Raw genomic sequence first — 21,581 nt, forward strand, 5'->3', positions numbered from 1 at the left:
TTGTATGCTGGTAAAAATAAATATTGGAGTGAAAATCACAGAAGAATTGTGAGAAAACCGTCACACACAGGTACAGACACTATATTATGAACTACACTAACTTTACAGTCCCTGTAGCATAGTCAAATAAAAAAATTCCTGGAATACCCCTTTAAAATATTTACTAGACAGGATATGGGGAAAACTTGACTCATAAGGACATTTTAGATCAGTTTTCAAAGACAAATTGTATTGCAATAGATTTATACATGCCTGTTAGGTGCATCTCAAGGTGGATCTAGACTTTGTAAAGCCTTAGGCGAAATTCAAACATGAAGCCCTGAATAATTAATAAATAACTGTTATGAAATACTATACTAAATAAATACAGTTATGAAATAAAAACCACTATACACAGACCAATATCACAATAACACCACTATACAAGAGACAAATAATTGTGCCACACTATGACCACTATCACTATCACCACATAGTGACTGGATATTACCACCATACTGATACTAACTTCTGTACACAGACCAATATCCCTCTATACATTTCCTATATAGTCATGATCCCAGCTCAACACAAGATCTGCATACTGCATAAGTGATTACAGTGCAGTTAACACAGTGACTCACATGTCGTCTTCATGGAGTCTTTCCCAATTTTTTTCTTTATCTGGCTCAGACTGCCATGAAGACTACTTCCAACAATGACTTTGTGCCCTGCATACAGGGCCGGCCCTACCATGGGACCCGGTGGTACCATTGGTTCCAGGCGGCACTTTTCATGGGCGGCACTTTGCTGCCCAAGATTTTTTTTTTTATATTACCACATCATGGTCCATGACCATGATGTGGTAATAATAAGAAAAAAATGGGGCTTACGACTCCCACCGTGACCCATGGTACGGCCAGTCCTGCATTGGGCCAGCTCAGTGTTCTAAATAGCCACAGCAGCTGCTGAACATGCAGCAAGGTGGCCTCTCAGTGAGTGTCTGTGGTGGGCCGGCTCTGGATGACGAGTGATGCCCCTGATGTTACGCAGGGGGGCGTCACTCGTCATCATAAAGCTTATGCCCCGCTGGCGCAAAGAAGTCGAGCTGCCTGCCCCTGCCTTGAGACGAGTCTGCAATCTGTGTCAGTGTAGTATTGACCAGTCTGACAATATGCAGCCTTTCCGGACTCCTCTGAGATTAGTCAGAACCAAATTTCACACTTTGTTCAGATCCCTATATAAGACTATCCAGCCTCAACTAAGAAGCAACCAGAACAGCTTCACTATCATTCTCCACTCATTCCCCATAACACTCCACATGCCTCAGATGCCAACATTATGAAGTATGTTTCACCATACACACCATAGCTTCTCTGCAGGCCTAGCAGGACTCTCACACCTTCCTGCTTACTGGTATCTTTCAGGTTGGTGTGGTCAACCAATCCAGCCAGGCTTATATCCCACAATGCAGAAAGGCTCTATTTAAACCATGGAAATGTATTAACACTTTACATCCCTGTTGTATAGTTCACTCCAATTCCACAACCATCTTGCTGTGAATTGTGATACATTCAGAGGTGACTTTACCATTAGGCAATCTATTTACCAACTAGGAGCTTCTTCCTAATGATATCCTACCGGAATTACCTACTGAGGGCTTCTATCTTATAGGGGGGATTCCATACCTATTCAAAGACTTGGAGCTCTAACTTAAGAGGGGGGATTTCCAACCTACTTAATTACTAGAGGCCTCAACCTAACAGGAGTGGGGGGGGGAGTACCTTATTACCTACTGGGGGCTTCTATCTAATAAACCTACCCCTAGTGGCATCTCAATAATAATAATAATATTTATTTGTATAACGCCAACAGCACTTAATGTGGTGATTAATAGTGATGAGCAGCAGGGGCCATATTCTAATTCGCCATATTTCACGAATATATTGATGATTATTCGTCCTATGTTCGCGAAATTCGCATATTTGCTAAGTTCATTCACTTTTTTTTCTATGCGAAAATTCACATGGAAAATTTGCATAAAAATGCGCACAAAAATTAGCATGTGAAAAAAAAATATTTGTCATTACGAATATAGCACTATATTCTAAATATTCGCGAAATTGCGAATTGCCGATATTGGTGAAAAAAATTTGTGTTGAGCATATATATTCGTAATGCTAATTTTTATTGCGAATATCGTCAATTTGTGATTTTGCAAATATTTAGAACATATATATTCGTAATGAGGAATGAGGTTTATTTTTTTTCACATGCTAATTTTTATGAAAATTTTTCCATGAAAATTTTTCACATGCTAATTTGTATGCAAATTTTCAATGCGAATTTTCGCATGGAAAAAAAAGTGAATGAACATAGCGAATATGCAAATTTCGCAAACATAGGATGAATAACCATCAATATATTCGCAAAATATTGCAAATTTGAATATGGCCGCTGCTGCTCATCACTACTGGTCAATATAGGGAGGTGTCAGGCTGAAGGGCATCATAGCTGATTAGTGGGGAACTAGGCCCGAGTCTGGTAGTAATAGGTGTCAGGGCCTAAATGTCTGCTGTGGCTTGTAGAAAGTGGAGGTGCATGTCCATAGGCCTTGGTGTGCAAGGATGGTTGACTCATGTAAGAAGGAATCCCAAGTGCTTAGGAATAGATGGAGGTTAGTTCCATGACGTTATGCAGCGCCGTGATATTGTCTTCTAACTGCTAAAGTGTAAAGTTGTCAGGTGACTGAGGAGTAAACCTCTTTAGGTGTCAGAATCATGAGTTAGATATTTGCATTTACTACTTCTGCATACACTGAGATATTATACCTGTGTAAGGGTTAACATTGTTATCTTTGCTGTCATCATTGGTGAGCTAAATATGTGTTGTAGGAAGAAACTGAACTATGATCACATGACTCTTCTCAGCTAATTTATATGCAGAAACCAGGGGCGTACCTAGAGCATTTGGCACCCGGGGCGGACCCTTTGTTTGGCACCTCCCCCCCCCCACACACACACACACGCACCTCCCTTAATTACTCCCCCTCCCTCCCCTCCCCCCAGGAGCGGACTGACAACACTCCCCCCCCCCCCCCCGGACCAAAAAAAAAGGCAAGGGCCCCTGCTAGGCTCTGCAGCTCGTCAATCTTCTGCCACGCTCCTATTCCACCCAAATCCCACACACAATAAACTAAAATTTATATATGTAAGAAACACTTTAACGTAGGTAAATTTCTATGACCTATAATACTGGTATACAAAGAGTAAATATATACCACCACACAATAGCTGGATAATACCGCCATACTGTACTGAATAAAACCACTATATACAGACCAGTATACTATAAAGAATCTGTATACAATATAAGTGATTATATACAGGACCATATGGCAGTACATATCAGCTGTACACAGGATGCGTATACCATATAAGTGATTGCAGTTACATTTTGGGACTCACAATTACGTCTTTTCTGATCAGCGGCGTTGTCTTTCCTTTTCTTCTCCGTCCGGATAAGACCGCCATGTGGATCTCTTAACATCTGCAGGAAAAACATGTTAGACTCTGCATATTTTCAGTGCCCTCCTCTACACAATCTTCCCATCTATAGGCCCACAAACTGTAATAATGCCCTCCTTGGTGTCCTGCACAGTAAAAGGGCAGGTAGGTAGGTAGCCAGGTAACCCCCTCTTTCCCATAGGTATATGCAGAATTACACCCCCCCCCTCTTTCCCATAGGTATATGCAGAGTTACACCCCCCCCTCTCTTTCCCATAGTTATATGCAGAGCTACGCTACACCCCCCTCTTTCCCATAGGTAAATTCAGAGTTACACCCTCCTCTTTCCCATAGGTATATGCAGAGCTAACCCCCCCCCCCATGTTCCCCATAGGTATATGCAGAGCTACACCCCCCCTCTTTCCCATAGGTATATGCAGAGCTACACACCCCCTCTTTCCCATAGGTATATCTAGGGCTGGGCGGTATACCGGTTCATACCGAATACCAAATTTTTTGGGCTGCACAATATAAATTTTCCCCCATACCGCAATACCGGTTGGGTCCCTCCCCCTCGGGAATGTATTATCAGCCTAGCACAGCGCTGTCCCCACATTGGGGAACTAATCCTATGTTACCCGCCAGCGCTGTTCTGCTCCCCCCAATTAATGATCAGCCCAGCTGGGTACTACTCACATATGTCAAGCACTGCCCTCCTACTCTTTGTTTGGGGCCGCCGGGCGCTGGAACTCTATACTGTACGCCAGTGGTCTCCAACCTGCAGACCTCCAGATGTTGCAAAACTACAACTCCCAGCATGCCCGGACAGCCGGCGACGGAACTCTCTGTACGCCAGTGGTCTCCAACCTGCGGACCTCCAGTTGTTGCAAATCTACAACTCCCAGTTGGCTGTCCGGGCATGCTGGGAGTTGTAGTTTTGCAACAGCTGGAGGTCCGCAGGTTTGAGACCACTGCTGTGCGCTGTATACCTATGCCCGGGCTGCAAAAGATACAGAAAATAAACTTAACTCACCCACGTCGGCCGCACGCTGGGGACTGGAACGCCTGACAGCCATCAGCCTATCACCGGCCGGAGCGATGTCTCGCCCTGGCCAGTGATAGGCTGAGCCCACTGTCATGTATGAAGCCGGCTTCTTACATGACAGTGGGCTCAGCCTATCACTGGCAGGCGCGGGGCATCGCTCTGGCCGGTGATAGGCTGACGGCTGTCCGGCGTTCCCGTCCCCAGCGTGCGGCCGAAGTGGGTGAGTTAAAAGTTTATTTTCTGTATCTTTTGCAGCCGGCATAGGTATATAGCGTACAGCAGTGGTCTCCAACCTGCGGACCTCCAGTTGTTGCAAAACTACAACTCCCAGCATGCCAGGACAGCCGTTGGCTGTCCGGGCATGCTGGGAGTTGTAGTTTTGCAACAATTGGAGGTCCGCATGCTGGAGACCACTGGCGTACAGTGAGTTCCATCTCAGGCGGTCCCGAACAAAGAGGAGGAGGGCAGTGCTTGACATATGTGAGTAGTACCCCGCTGGGCTGATAATTAATTGGGGGGAGCAGAACAGTGCTGGCGGGTCACATGATTTTGGGGGGGGGGGAGCCGAATACCGTGCGCGGGTCACATGATAGGGGCGGGGGGGGGGGGCAGAACAGCGCTGGCGGGTCACATGATTTTGGGGGGGGGGGAATACCGTTATATACCGTGGAACCGCCGTAAATTAAAAAATACCGTGATACACATACATGGTCATACCGGCCAGCCCTAGGTAAATGCAGAGCACCCCCCCTCTCTCCCCCCCTTCCCTGTAGGTATATGCAGAGCAAAAAAAAAAAAAGGATGCTCACCTGATATCCCACGCAGCGATCTCCTCAGCTGCAGGGCCCGCGTCTTCTCCCCTCCACAGTACAGGCGCCGGATGAGTGACGTCACCGGCGCCTGTACTGCGTGCTGCGTGGGGGTGGAGGTCACGTCTCCTCTGTGTAGCTGCAGATGCGGCTCACACAGAGGGGATGCCTCCTCCTGTATGTGCATGTATCGCGCATACAGGAGAAGGCACCGCTGTCTGCTGGGAATCTGGGACAAGTGTCCCGGACCTCAGCAGCGGCGGCGGCGGGTCACTCCGCCCATGGCACCCCCCTTGAGAGTGGCACTAGGGGCGTTCTGCCCCCCCCCCCCCTTGGTACGCCACTGGCAGAAACTACTAAAAGTATCCCAGGTCCACTCCTTTCTCCCAAGTGGACTGCGACAGCCGTGTCTCGGTATGGGAAATTGCGGGGGGTCCTAGCGTTTAGACATCCCGCAATCAAACACTTATCCCCTATTCTGTGAATAGGGGATACATTATATACTGCTGCAGTACTCCTTTAAAGGGGTACTCTGCCCCTAGACATCTTATCCCCTATCCAAAGGATAGGGGATAAGATGTCAGATTGCTGGGGACCCCCGGGTTCTTGACTGCAGCACCCACCTTTTGCGGCTTCCGGAAACGCTGGAGGCTTCGGCTCCCGACCACGGTGACGTGAGATCAGAACGTCACGACTCCGCCCCCTCAATGCAAGTCTATGTGAGGGGGCATGACAGCTGTGACACCCCCTCCCATAGACTTGCATTGAGGGGGCGGGGGGTGATCTCCCATCACCGTGGTCGTGAGGCGTTAGGATGAGAGCCTCCAGCGCTGCCGGATGCCGCAACAGGTGGGTGCTGCAGCCGAGATCCTGGGTGTCCCCAGCGACGGGACCCCTGCGATCTGACATCTTATTCCCTATCCTTTGGATAGGGGATAAGATGTCTAGGGGCGGAGTACTCCTTTAAGTCTGAGTTTAATGTCTAATATGAACAGTCATATTTACAACAGTTTGTAATGGAAATATGGCTTCTTTAAGATACAACATTTTACTTTCAGAAATACTCTTTTTTTTACTGCTGCGTTGGAGAAACAGTGTTGTGAAAGACATAATTCACCTTTGCCTTTAGTACATTGTTTCGGCTTCCTTTTATGTTGTTACTCGTATGATTAACCGGTTAACTCAAGGCAAGAGGTAAAGCTGCCAGAGTTTTAAACACACCTATATTTTGGAACCTAGCACCTAGATGGGCCGAATGGTTCTTATCTTCTTACACATTCTATGTTTCTACCTGGGCTATGAGCTGCACTTCAGTTCTCAAATGGCTATATGCCTGGTTGATGGCATGACTAACAGTTGCAGTAATAATAACACCTTATTCTTCTTTAAACAGGGACATCTTTGCACTTAGCATTGTGCAAATTGCGTAACACAGCCAACTCGGCTGTTTTTGGAGCCCTACCATCTCCTACAGGACAACGTAAGTAGATTCAAAATTCATAAATTTGCTCCATTGTGTAATACACAGGAGGATTTATGATACTATGGAAGAATTTATCTAATGATAGACCCTACTTATAATAAGCAAAAAACACCGAAGACTTCCAGCTCTATTGGAAAAACTTCAGTGCCTCATTTTATGTCTATAAAATGTCAATGCAGCAAACCAACCTCTTTTGGAATCTGCTAGTGCATCAACACCATAGCATAAAATACAACACCGGTCCACCCCCACACTCGTTCCTACACACAAACAAATATATACAAATTTCATGGCATTTCTCCTATAATACTCATTACATGTTAATAAACTATATACACTAATATAAAATGTGAATTCCCTGGTCCAGTTGCAATATCAAAAACAAATAATTATGCAAAACTTAATATAAGAATGAATAATAATAATAAATCATAATAATACAAACCATGACCAACTAACAAATAACACTACTTTTTTGGCTCTGAGCTGGTCCTACATCCCATGCCCTGAGTACATGTTACCAGGTGTTCATGAACCAGTCCAGGATTTTCTGTATATATAAAGCCCCATAGAAATCCCCTTCCCCCTTTTAACCCACCACCCAACCTAACACTAAACCGCAACACAATGTGCAAATAAAACAATACTGTATATACAATCTTCCCCTAAGCTGGTCCCGCATCCCATGCCGCCACTACATGATGACAGATGTCCATGAACCAGCCCTTTAGCCCTTCACCCAACCTAACATTAAACCCAAACCCAAGGTACAATCAAACAATATATATAGTACATAAATACATAAATATACGCATAGATTACAATATATACAACAACAGAATACAAATAACATACTACACAAACCAAACAACGAGGCTTTTCAGCCACACAAATCCTAAAGCTCAAGTTCAGCGCCTGCAAGACGTATATTACCGTATACCTACAGCACAAAACAAAAAGACTAATGTGTCCTCATCAGCCCACCACCAGAGAAGGAGACAACAGGCTAAGGCACTTTAAAGGCAGAGCCCCTCCACAAACAAGAGGCCCTGCCAGCACCCAGCCTCTCGTACTCCAGAGAACGGACCTTCACTGAGTCACTGAGTATGTTCCTAACCACCTGATCCACAGGGAGGATCATCCTGTATGGGACTTATGTGGCTTAGGGTGCATTAATATCTTAGGTTGGAAACTGAAAGCCAGTAAAATTTTAAAAAGACTCCTACTGCCGTATCCCTGCCATACCCTGTTGATTTCAATAAGATGGCGGGAGTCAGCTCCAGTCATGTGAATGCACCCTTGCAGATATCTTTCGCCCTTTCACTAGTGCACTAGCAGCACCAAAAACTGTTTGGTTTGGACACTGTACTGACATTTTATGGAATTTACATTACAGTACAGAACATATTTCTCAGGGAGTTCATGCCATGTCTCTAGGAATTAGTTGCCATGTTGCCATGCAAATTAACCCCTCAGCCTCTAGAGTCTGGCAGTAAGGTCCACAGCGGGAGGCAGGGGTGGATTAACAACTCATAGGGACCCAGGGTAAGAGTGGAGGATTGAAATAGCACAGGGGTGGGGGGTGGGGGGGGATAAAATGGTACAAGGCGGATCAGAGGGGGATTAAAATGGCCCAGGGGGATCAGAGGGGGATTGAAATGGCACAACCTCACAGGGGGATCAGATGGAGGCAATTAAAATGGCACAGGGGGAGGGGTCAATTAAAATGGTAGAAGGGGGATGGGGGTGCCAATTAAAATGGCGCAGGAGGTTTGGGGGGGGGGTTGAAATGACACAGAGCCCCTGTCTCATTTCAACTCTCTCCCCCCCCCGATCCACCTTCTGCCCTTTTAAATGACCCCCCCCCCTGCCATTTTAATTGACCCCTGATCCCCCTGTGCCAGTTTAATTGCTGGATGTGGGCCAATGCCAGTATTTGTGATAAAAATTTACCGGCAGGCGGTTTGACAACCCTAACCACAGTGGATACACACATTGTCCAAAAGCTTGATTTTTACCAGGTGCAGCATAGTGTACACTCACAGCCACTAGTTTAGAGGATCTATACACTTGTGCAAATAATGCAGATAATCCTCCTTGGGGTGTACTCACACATACAATATCCTGCGTATATTTGAAGCTGTGTTCAGTCATTTAGTTTAAGTCACTTCGCATACAGGGCTGCGGCAGAATGCACAGTGTAATTCCCGCTGCGCAGTGGATTTTGTGTAGCGTGAAATACGCTGCATATACACAATATGTGACTCTATACTTTAAGGGTTTTCTCAAAAATCATATTAAACATCTATTTACAAGCTAGTTGGTAACTGTTGCACTGTGGTCCCCACTGCTGAGATCTCAATTGAGCACAAGCGCTAGTCCTAGGGGGTTCAGTCCATCAACCCCATAGACTTTTAAAGTAAAAAAAAATAAATGTTCATATTAACTGGCTCCAGAAAGCAAAACAGATTTGTAAATGACTTCTATTAAAAAATCTTAATCCTTCCAGTACTTATTAGCTGTTGAAGTTGAGTTATTTTCTGTCTGACAACAGTGCTCTCTGCTGACACCTCTGTCTGTCTCAGGAACTGTCCAGAGCAGGAGAGGTTTGATATGGGAATTTGCTCATACTCTGGACAGTTTCTGAGACAGACAGAGGTGTCAGCAGAGAGCACTGTTGTCAGAGAGAAAAGAACAACTCAACCTCAACAGCACTCATAAGTGCTGGAAGGATTAAGATGTTTTAATAAATTTTGTAATTTACAAATCCATTTAACTTTCTAGAGCCAGTTGATGAAAAAAAAATGTTTTTAACTGGAATACCCCTTTAATGGTGCTGTACTTGACTGCTCCTCCATTTAAATTCTTCCTCATTGCAGTTGTGCATTAAGGTGGAATAGGGACTGGGGATTTTTGTCTGGTGATGAGGATTTTTGAGTGATGAGGGTCCCAGTGATGTTGCCCCAGCGATTGTACATATATCATCTACCCCTTCCTTATACCACACTTCAAACCTATCTTTTGTGTGTATGAACAATTTTAGCACATTTTACTATTTTTTTTAGGATTTTTTAAAATCTCATTCTCTTTTTTACAACACCGGAAATAATAGTATTATTAAACATGATTTGTAAAATATTGCACTAAGATTTAGCTTGACATCCTTTAGCGTATAACTTTATATCTTCTGTAGGAACCAGCAGATTATAAGCTTTGATAATATGGCTTACGTTAGAATTTATTTTGTGTTATCTGCACCTTGAAGGAATGTAGGAAATACTGAGTCTACAGCTGTGACTACCCAAATATTATCAGTCAAAACAAATATGGTTCTATTCTGCGTTACCTAGACAACAATTCTCTTTTAATTAACCTGACAACAAATAAAGCGACAGGACGCATGAGGATTTTGCTTACATGTTATTACACAGCATTATTTATGAGATCTAAGCCTTAGTGATCATGATACAGTAGGGCCAACAATATCCATCACATTCAGTATGAAGGCATGTACAGTGGGGAAAAAAAGTGTAAAGTCAGCCACCAATTGTGCAAGTTCTCCAACTTAAAAAGATGAGAGAGGCCTGTAATTTTCATTATAGGTATACCTCAACTATGAGAGACAGAATGAGAAAAAAAATCCATAAAATCACATTGTCTTATTTTTAATGAATTTATTTGCAAATTATGGTGGAAAATAAGTATTTGGTCACCTAAAAACAAGCAAGATTTCTGGCTCTCACAGACCTGTAACTTCTTCTTTAAGTCTCCTCTGTCCTCCACTCATTAGCTGTATTAATGGCACCTGTTTGAACTTGTTATCAGTATAAAAGACACTTGTCCACAACCTCAAACAATCACACCCCAAACTCCACTATGGCCAAGACCAAAGAGCTGTCGAAGGACACCAGAATCAAAATTGTAGACCTCCACCAGGCTGGGAATACTGAATCTGCAATAGCCAAGCAGCTTGGTGTGAAGAAATCAACTGTGGGAGCAATTATTAGAAAATGGAAGACATGCAAGACCACTCATAATCTCCCTCGATCTGGGGCTCCATGCAAGATCTCACCCAGTGGTGTCAAAATGATTACAAGAACGGTGAGCAAAAATCCCAGAACCACATGGGGGAACCTAGTGAATGACCTGCAGAGAGTTGGGATCAAAGTAACAAAGGCTACCATCAGTAACACACTACACCGCCAGGGACTCAAATCATGCAGTGTCAGACGTGTCCCCCTGCTTAAGCCAGTACATGTCCGGGCCCGTCTGAAGTTTGCTAGAGAGCATTTGGATGATCCAGAAGTGGATTGGGAGAATGTCATACGGTCAGATATGGTCAAGTAGAACATTTTGGTAAAAACTCAACTTGTCGTGTTTGGAGGAGAAAGAATGCTGAGTACACCATACCTACTGTGAAGCATGGGGGTGGAAACATCATGCTTTGGGGCTGTTTTTCAGCAAAGGAACGAGGACAACTGATTCGTGTAAAGGAAAAAATTAATGGGGCCATGTATCGTGAGATTTTAAGTGCTACCAAAGGGCATATAACAAAGTATTGAGATAAACTTTTGTTATTGACCAAATACTTTTTTTCCACCATAATTTGCAAATTAATTCTTTAAAAGTCAGACATTGGACATTTTATGGATTTTTTTTCTCATTATGTCTCTCATAGTTGAGGTACACCTATGATGAAAATTACAGGCCTCTCTCATCTAGTGGGAGAACTTGCACAATTGGTGGCTGAATAAATACATTTTTCCCCAGGGGGTACTATCCATAAATAAATGTGGATTTTCTTATGATCTTTTAATGCGGGTTATATGAAAATCATAGCTTTGTTCTTGAGGAACTTTGTTACCACCAAGATGTTCTATGAGATATGGAACCTTGTAGACTCCAGAAGACCAAGCATGAAGAAATTATGTATTTTTATTAGGATTTCATGATGGCAACCTGCAAGATATGTTGGTGAAGTAATGAAAATGACTTGGTGTCAGTTATTTTAAGAATTACAGTATTTACTCTTTTAAAAAGTAAGCTTTGAATGTGTGGTTCTTTTCACTTCTTTTGGCAAAGAATGCATGCACTTGAAATGCATCAATATTTGAATCAGTGATGTGAAGTGGGTGTACTTTGTATTTGTGAGGATTACAATAAAGCTACATATTTTTCCAAAGTGCTGGATCATCATTCTTTTTTGTTTCATGATGGTTCTCTTCACTGCATGAAGTATGAATGGAGCAGCAGCTGAACTTTTTCCCGGCTGCTCCACTCAAAGTCTATGAGACTCAGTGAGTACATACAGCATTGGCTGCTTCTGTCAGCCATATAGCCTATTTTAGTGATTAGTTGGGATCCAAGCAGTTGGGCCCCCAGAGATCAGGGCTATTCTTTGAATTAGAAGGCTGCCTGCTTCAACAACAACAAAAACATATTTTTATAACATACCTCACTTCATCCCCCATAGCTTCTGGTATCACTGCTCCCAGTGATTGGCTGAGAAGCACTCCTATGAAGCCTCAGCACCACAAATTGGAGCATAGCAGAGACCAGGAGCAACTATAACGGAGGCAATAGGGACCAAGGAAGATATGTATAGTTTTTTTTTTTTTTTTTTAAGTAGGCAATCTAACCATGTTTTTAGAAAAAACTTTTTAGTCAGACAACAACTTTAAGCCAGCTTTATATAGAATATAGAAATGTTCAACTCATAGATTTCAGCTGGGTAGTCTGAGCAAGTCTGCTATGTGTGAGCATAGTCTTAAAGGAAATCTGTCACCAGTGTCACCTGCACTAAACTGTTGGTACCGACAGTGCAGGTGACACTGATGACAAGGGTACTCACCTTGTCCCGTTCTGTGGCGGGGATCTTCGGTAATTTCCTCCATTAGCTCCAGTCCCGGCAGCCGGCTTGGGGCACAGGTGGAGCTTACTGACATCACCGCTGCTGCGGGACCCTGCAGAGATCAGCAGTGGCTTGAGGTACAGGCGGAGCTTAGTGACATCACCGCGGCTGCTCCTTGCTGGGTCCCTCTGTGAGAGAACAGCAATGGTGACGTCAGTAAGCTCCGCCCGTGCCAACAATTATTGTTATAATAATAGTCCAGATATATATTGACTTTGAGCGCCAACAATTTTTAGTAATTTATCTTGACCTCATTTACACCTTGGGTATAGGTGTTAGGTTTACTAGTTAAGTTGTTGTTGGTTAATAGTGAGGAACGAGCCTTCCAAGTGTTTTTCTGTGGTGGGAACAGGGATCTGGCATACACATTGATGTTCCATGCTATGGACAAATGGGTATTTCTCATAGAGTTTTATGAAATGGCACAGCCACCATCCTATATGATGGCTTCTGTTCTATCAGCCAGTAGGGGTCCAAGTAGATGCTGTAGATTGATCATAAAAGTTATTTGTGAGAAAAAGCATTTAAAAAAATGTAGTTTTTACTCAGGGTATCCAGTGTGACAAAAGGAAATAGCAATGCACATATAGCAATTACATAGCAAAATATTGAAAACAACAAAGTGTCATTGTATACATGCTTAGTCCCAAACAATTAAATGTTCGGGGCAAGAGTGTGAAACCAGTGTTGCCCCCGAGAGTCATTTAAACGCTCTATGCATTACATCAGCATGCCCCACATGAACACAATACCGATCTTATGGTCTGTTCACTCTCTTCTTTACTTCATGATCCATTGTTCACTTGATCTCTAGGCCTGTGAGAACCAGCTGACTCTGGAGGGATAACTAAATGCTGTCCGAAACTGATGTCACTACTCCATAATTTAGAACCTATTTATTGAAAGTGCTTTTGTTAGACCTCCTCCTGACTACAATGTAACTGCCTTGTATAAGTTAAGCATCATTTTTCACTTTGTTTGGGCATTTTCCCTAAGCAACAACTCCAGACTATGCCAAGACACTTTTACGAGGGCTGCCCTTTTCCCTTGGGGAATTCTCAATGATCGTCCTGTTCTAGTCCCATGATTTTGCTTCTTTGTGTGTCACATCCTGTAAATCTTCCTGAGAAAAACTGCTTGTGCAAGTAGTCAAAGATTTATGTCCAATTTTTAGTCTCAACTCCAGGTGATAGGATTAGAACATGTTCAGAAATGGATGAAATTTATTGAAAAATATTTTACTACCTTGCTCAGTTTTTAAAGTTACAATACACTACTAGTTGACTTAGTGCCATCTCCAGGTATGCCATATTACTTCATTGTATACACAACATTTAGCATCATTTCTTTCTTATGATTGAGAATGATGTGAAGTGGTTTTGTCTGTCATACATAACCTATGTACCGCATACAGTGCACAGATAAGGCATAAAGTAAGTTAGTGTCATACATACAATTATTAGATAACGTAATACAGTGAACACATAATGGTGCCTACGTAATAGTTGCTTTACTAAACCCACATAAAGCTAAACATTGTTTAAATTTGACCAGGCAGTGCCCACATTCTGCACAACAATGCCAAGAGGGAGCTTTAATTTGCTGACAGAGAACCAGGCATTGCCAGCACAGTGGGATCCTACACTTTGGGGGAGATTTATCAAAGGCTTTATACTGGTTTTTCCTGTCTAAATTTGTCGCACAGAAAGTCGCAGTCTAAATATGTGCGACTTTTCTGCGACTTTTGCTGTAGAGGATTTTTAGAACATGATGCATGCAAGTCTATTTTAGACGGAAATGCATTGGAAAATGCATTGGTGCTGAATTTATCAAGTGCGACTTTTGTGCGACAAGTCGCATCTGCCCAAAATACGCTGAAATGTCAGACCATGTTGGAGCAGGTCTAAATGCAGTTTAAGCTGTAGACCCTGAAGTCTGAGCACAGAATTTATCAAGGGCAGGGAGACCTTTGATAAATTAGGAGCGCAATAGACAGGAGACTATCACATACGCTGGTCTATAAGCATACCCAGAATAGACTAGATTAGTAAATGTCCCCCATTGTCTTTGTAAAACATGCCAGTTTAGTGATATTCTGCTTACACAGTGTCTATAACCCCGGAGTCGTCCTTATCTCAAAGCAGACACCATTTACTTCCTTCACATTCCAATTGCTGGATCTGCAATGTGCAGGATAGTTATGGTTCCCTCTGCTGGCAGCTGACTATACAGCTAGTAAATGTTCAGTGACATTCCTAGTGTTTTCTTAATTTGCTGTTTCCTTACTTCAAGAGGAGAGCTAGTTGGCATAGCCCCCCTGTTGAATGGACCTCCAGTATACAGAAGGGTGTGGAGGAAGCACTTAGGAAATATAAGGGAAGACATTTAAATCTGGAATTAATTAACTAAGGCCAAAGCAACATCTCTGCTAGCTCTGCTTCCAATAGACAGACATGCACCTAGTCTGCTGTGTTCTCCTAAGTTCAGATATGTACAGGACAAATCCTGTTTCAGTTGCAACTACCATCTCACCTGAAACAAATCTGGGTTGAGTATGCCATGAACACGGCCCTGTGTGAAGTTTGGAGGATTTCACCCAAAAGGTTGTCTCCAGCCCACGCTGTGAAGGCATCGTCAAGCTCGAAGAAGAAGTCCCTACTAGCCAGAGGAGGAGAAAGCTGAACAAGGGCCCCTCTGCATGCATTGATCTCTTCATGGAATTATTGTTAGTGTACACCCATACGGAAAACACAGACAGACATTCCTCACATTAGCATGTGCCGCCGGCGCTAGGCCCGCTCAGAAATGCGCCGTCTCCATGCAATGTATTTCTGAATACTGAAATCTGGATTTCCATAGCAAATGTTTTTGCCATGGAAATTCCGTTATGTGCATAGTGCAGCAGAATCAAACTGAAATCAAGGCGACTCTGATGCAGTGGAATTTCTAAACAGGATATTTCCGTGGAATTCTGCCTGGAAATTCTGCCATGTGAACATGGCCATAAAGAGACAGTAAACTTCTCTTCACTCATCTGCTGAAAATGTATAAAATTCCACTCTGAGATAAATAAACTGGGGCAATTTATCAACGGTTTAGAGTAATTTTTTGGTGTAGAAAAGTCACGGAAATGTCTCTCTTGCACAAAATGTACACTTTATTTTTTTGCAACATGTTGAATAGTTGCTAAAAAGTAGCTCCATCTTTATCAAATGCTATGGGGCCATTTAATGATTTTGGCGAACATACACATTACTACCACACAAATTAAAGATGTAGAAAAATCATTCACTTATACCACCCTTAATAAATTACCCCCATTGTGTTTTAATTAGATTTGCACAAAGCCTTCAGTAAAGTTTTGATGTTTTTATGTTATCTAAGTGTCTGGAGTTCTCATTCCTGCACTTCACACTATGCTGAATAACTCAATTGACAAAAGTGTTGTTGGGTGTACTGGGGATCATCAGGTCAGCAAGACTACCCTTCCACGTGACATCACCATCGATATCTTTATCTTTTATCCATCAATAAAGGGACTGCTACTCTCAGCTAGTATGCACTACAACATTTATCATTTGAGTACCGCAAAAGCAGGGCTCAAGTCCTGCAAGAACGTGTTAGAACTGAGTTCCTGCACTTTTTTCACAGCAGGAACACCGTTCGCATTAGCAGGAGTCCTGCAGGACCAACCCTTATGTAGAAAAGTTCCAGGACTTGACCCCTACACAAAAGCATTCTTAGCATTGTTTGTAGTTTACTTACTGACGTGTGCCTATGGTGTGCAATATGTGGGCCATACAATTCAACCTGTACGTGCCCGCGTGAACAAACATAGACCCAATATTAACAGGAATTCTGTTCAGCATAGTGTTTCCCAACATATTATGTCTCTACATGGCAGTAATCAAGATTGTATCAGACTGTGCATTAGAGAAAGTATACCACCGGAATGCCCTGATCGCTATCAGAGACTTATAAACCGTGAGGCATTCTGGATTTTTAAATTAAACACACTGTGGCCAAAAGGTCTTAATGAAACAATTGAAAAAAAACAATGTGAAGTTATTTTTAGAATTTTATTACTGGAATTGATGATTTGCATTTTTACTGCTTTTAACTGATTCTTGTAATGATGTCTCTTCCGGTCACATGTGAAGTATTTCTGTATATAGTGTCTAAGAGATTTTTTTTTAAAGTTTTTATTTATATTCCATAACAAAATACAATAGTCCAAAGATCACCTCTATTAGCAATAAACATCAATTGTACTACCAATAAACCCTCTTCTAACTCCAGTGGTGGAAGAGCTGAGAGGAAATGATCTAAAGAAAAGAGAGAAAGAAAAAAAGAAAAGAAAATGGAGAAAAGGGGAGAGGTATTCTAGAGAACAGTAATTTTACCTATCCAAGGATTTGTACTGCAACCACTTTACCCATGCTCTATTAAAGTGGGCGAGCTTGTCATTCATTAAAGCTATAGACCTTTCCATCAAACAATTATGATGTACAATACTGAGTATAGCATCAATTCCCGGGGTTTCTGTACTTTTCCACTTTGCTGCTATCTTATTTCTGGCAATTGTCAAACAATGTACTATGACTGTTGTACCTGAAATCGTTAAGTCGTCCAAATTGAGGTTCAGAAGCGCTACCTCCGGGCCCCAAATTAAGTTGTGGCCTATTATTCTACACAGTATATGGTAGATCTGTTTTCAAAAGTCTTGAATATAAGGGCACTCCCACCACATGTGAAGCAAAGTGCCCACTTGGGTGTTACACCTCCAACATTTATCTGACGCGTCTGGGTACATTCTTGACAATCTATCTGGTGTTAAATGCCATTTGTAAAGGATTTTCCTGTTAATCTCAAAGTGGGATGCGCACCTGGAAGTTTTAATACTTAATACAAAGGCATTTGCCCATTGTTCATCAGAGAAAGGCTTCCCCAAGTCTGCCTCCCACTTCGTACAAATTGTCAATTTCCCCTCCTTTTCTAGGAATCCTTTATAGCATCTAGAAACTCCTTTCATAACCACTTTTCAGCCGGAAAATAGTTGTTTTATTACAGAGGTTGTGTTATGCTTTGGTAAATCTACTGTACTTATAAAGTGTCTGAGTTGAAGAAATTTATAAAAGTCTTTTGTTGGTAACTGATATTTACTTTGAAGTTGTTCATAAGTCATGGGAACTCCTTCCTCAAGCATGTCGGCGTATATATTTATGCCCTTCTTTGCCCAATTTTTAAACCTCGTATTAGCAGTTTGTGTCTGGATTACTTCAAGTGGGATTTCCCTTACGCTTAACAGGAACAGTGTCTTTTTAACTATAGGGAGATTCCAAATCCTGAGTGCCGCTTCAATTGTAGGGTGATCTTCCCCCTGAGCTTTAGGCCTTATTCTTTGATTCCACAAAGACCCCCCTCAGCATTGGTTCCCGGACCAACTGTGTTTCAATACCTATCCATTGTTTGGATTTTTCATTTCTCCACCAATGTTGCAGCTGTTCAAAAAGAATAGCATGATGGTAACTTTTCAAGTCGGGGCATCCCATGCCCCCTTGATCTACAGGGAGGTATAATAGGTCGGCCTTTACTCGGGCTTTCTTTTTTTGCCAGATCAATCGCATAAGCTGCTTCTGCAATGCCGTAATTGTTCGGCTAGGAATCCTCACTGGTAAATTACGCAGGCAATACAATATTTTAGGGAGCACTATAATTTTTACCACCGCCATTCACCCTGCCCACGATAACGGTAAGTTATTATAGGATACGCCTGCATGTGACATCATTGAGTGTAACTTAGTCATATTTACTTCTATTATATTTGAAAGTGGACTAGTTACTGTAATACCCAAGTATGTGATCTGATCTTTAGCCCATTAATAGGGGAATATTTTTTGTAAATTATTTTTAAGCTCGGGAGGGATTGCAATTCCTAGGATTGTAGATTTGGACGCATTAACTTTGTAATAGTTTAACTCCCCAAATTCCTTTAATAACGCAGTAATGCTGGTTAGTGATTGTTCTGGGTTTGTCAGGCATAAGATAATATCATCCGCAAATAATCCTATCCTGTGATCCTTATTACCTATCTGCACTCCTGCTATATCTGGTGATGTTTGTATAGCTTCCGCCAGGGGCTCCATCATCAAGGTGAAAATCAATGGTGACAATGGGCACCCCTGCCTAGTCCCATTTGAGATAAAAACAGCTTTGGACCTGGCTCCTGAGGTATAAACCCTAGCGGAGGGTTTTGAGCATAGGGCAAAAATGCCCCTCCCGAAGACCGCTCCCAAACCAAATTTCCCCAGGACTAAGGTCAGGTAGCCCCAGTGAACCCTATCAAATGCCTTCTCTGTGTCTATTGTAAGAAGCAGAGAAGGCAGTCCCCGCTTCTCCATGATTGCCGCTAAATCTAAAATATGTCGTGTGCCATCAGTTATTTGTCTACCTGATACGAATCCCACCTGGTCGCTGTTTATCAGTTTTGGGAGTACTTTGCTTAATCTCTTCGCCAATGTAGAGGAGTATAATTTTAGATCTGTATTCAGTAATGCTGTTGGTCGGAAATGAGCTGGTTCTTCCAAAGATTTCCCCTCTTTTGGTAGTGTAACTATCAAAGCTTCTAACATTTCTTGTGGAAATGTACCTTGTATAAATACCTCATTATATAACCTTGTTAAATACGGGACTAAGAGTGGTTTGTGTGTTTTGTAATAATCATTTGATAGGCTGTCTGGTCCTGGGGATTTGTTCTGTTTTAATGCATCTATAACTTTACTCACTTCTAGCTCACTAATCGGGACTTCTAATTCACTTAACTGCTCCTTCTTAACCTGTGTTAAGTTTAATTTATCTAAAAAGGATTGTATTAATTCCTCCCTCGGTTGTATTGTGAACTTATCTGATTTGAGATTATAGAGGTCATTATAGTAGTCTGCAAAGACGTCTGATATACCTTTGGGGTCTATAATTTTATCTCTATTACTATTGTAAATGTAATGGATCTGTGATTTGATTTGTCGGGTCTTTACCTGCTTAGCAAGTAGTGCTCCCGGTCGGTTACCCTGCCAATAGTGGGATACCCGTAGTCTACGCATTGCTGAGTCGAATTCATACTGGTTTAGTTGATGCAGTTTATTATTAAGCTCCGAGATTTCTTTTGCCGTTTGCTTACTATACTGAGATTTGTTGAGAGAGTGTAATTGAGCTAGTTGCTGTTGAGTTTTGAGAATACTTTGCCTAGATTATTAAAAAAAAAAAGCTGTTTGTTTAATGAAATGACCTCTTGTTGTAGCTTTGAGTGCACACCACAAGATAGGTTCGGACACCTCCCCATTATCATTAGAAGAGAAATAGGATTTTATTGTTTCTTTAGTTGCTTCTTGAAAGTCTGGATGATTTAAAACATATACATTCAGGCGCCACACTGAATTAGAATATGCATTATGTGATTCCCTTAGGTCAATATAAATGGGTCTGTGGTCCGACCACGTCATTGTGCCAATGGCTGTCAATTCTATCCTATTTAGGCAGTGAGCCTCCACCAAAAAGAAGTCAATTAGGGAGTAAGTAATATGTCTCGGCGAGTAAAACGTGAAGTCTCTCTCTCCGGGTTGCTGTGTGAGCCATGGATCCACTAATCTATCTACATTTAATGTTTTGGCGAAGGGTATTGGTTCCTGTTTTACTCCACCTGACGTGGAGTCCATTGAAGGCCACACGGCCATGTTGAAGTCCCCCATCATCACTACGGACCCCTTCTTCATTTTGTCTACCCTCTTTAGTACTTTTTTCAAAAAGGTATGTTGCTTACTGTTGGGACTATATATACCCACTATAGTGTACTCTACATTATTAATACTACACACCAGGATCACGTATCGGCCTTTCCCATCCGTAATCTGCTTATGTATTGTAATAACCACTGTATCTTTGATAAGAATAGAGACCCCTCCCTTTTTACATGTCGCTGGTGCTGAAATTATTACAGGGTACCGAGAATGGTTTAGTCTAAACAAATCTTTTTGGTTTAGGTGGGTTTCCTGAATGCAATAAATTTCCCTTACTTGCCGTGAAATTTCCTTATATAGCAGTGACCTTTTATATGGGGAATTTAGGCCCTTTACATTTAATGATATAATTTTGAGTACCATTGACAAATTTTATAAGTTATTACATACCACATCCCTTCCGTATTCTCCATATAAGAGGTTTGTACTCACCCTTGCAGCATGAAAACCTCCTCCCACCTCCCCCTCGAAGTGAAGATCTCCTCCCACCTTATGGACATAATCACCTTGGTCCAAAAATAAAAAGGAGAAGATCAATAGAAAGTTAAAGCAGGAATAGCGCAAATCAGTGACTTTACTTAATAACAAACTACAACAAAAACACAAATCCTTCCTGTGCATATAAGGTAAAGAAAAAGAAAAAAAAACATGAAAGCAGACATAAATTGTGTCAAGACCATCTTTGGGTAGGGCACCCATGGTCCCCACTCTTAGGGGGCGGTTGGTATTACTCCAACAATCCATCAACGGCTAGCCCGGCAGTTCTGTGGGATTTCAAAGAGGGAAGGGAAGCAAAAAGGGGGAAAATAAAAGGGGTTTTTATTCTTCTTCTCCCGAGTCAGAGTATTAGCATAATTAAGGGGTCTTCCCGCACCCTTTGTTCATATAGTTCACTAGAGTCCAATCGGGTGATAGATGAGGCAGAGAGCTACTCTGGGGATGACCAGTCCTTTCTTCTTTACTTGCCAGACCCCATTCCTGACAGTAGGACATCATCTCTTGGAGAGACAATATCACATGATTTACTCCTTTATATGAGACTATAATTTTCACGG

The sequence above is a fragment of the Hyla sarda genome, chromosome 2 (genome assembly GCF_029499605.1).
Source record: "Hyla sarda isolate aHylSar1 chromosome 2, aHylSar1.hap1, whole genome shotgun sequence".
Taxonomy (NCBI): domain Eukaryota; kingdom Metazoa; phylum Chordata; class Amphibia; order Anura; family Hylidae; genus Hyla; species Hyla sarda.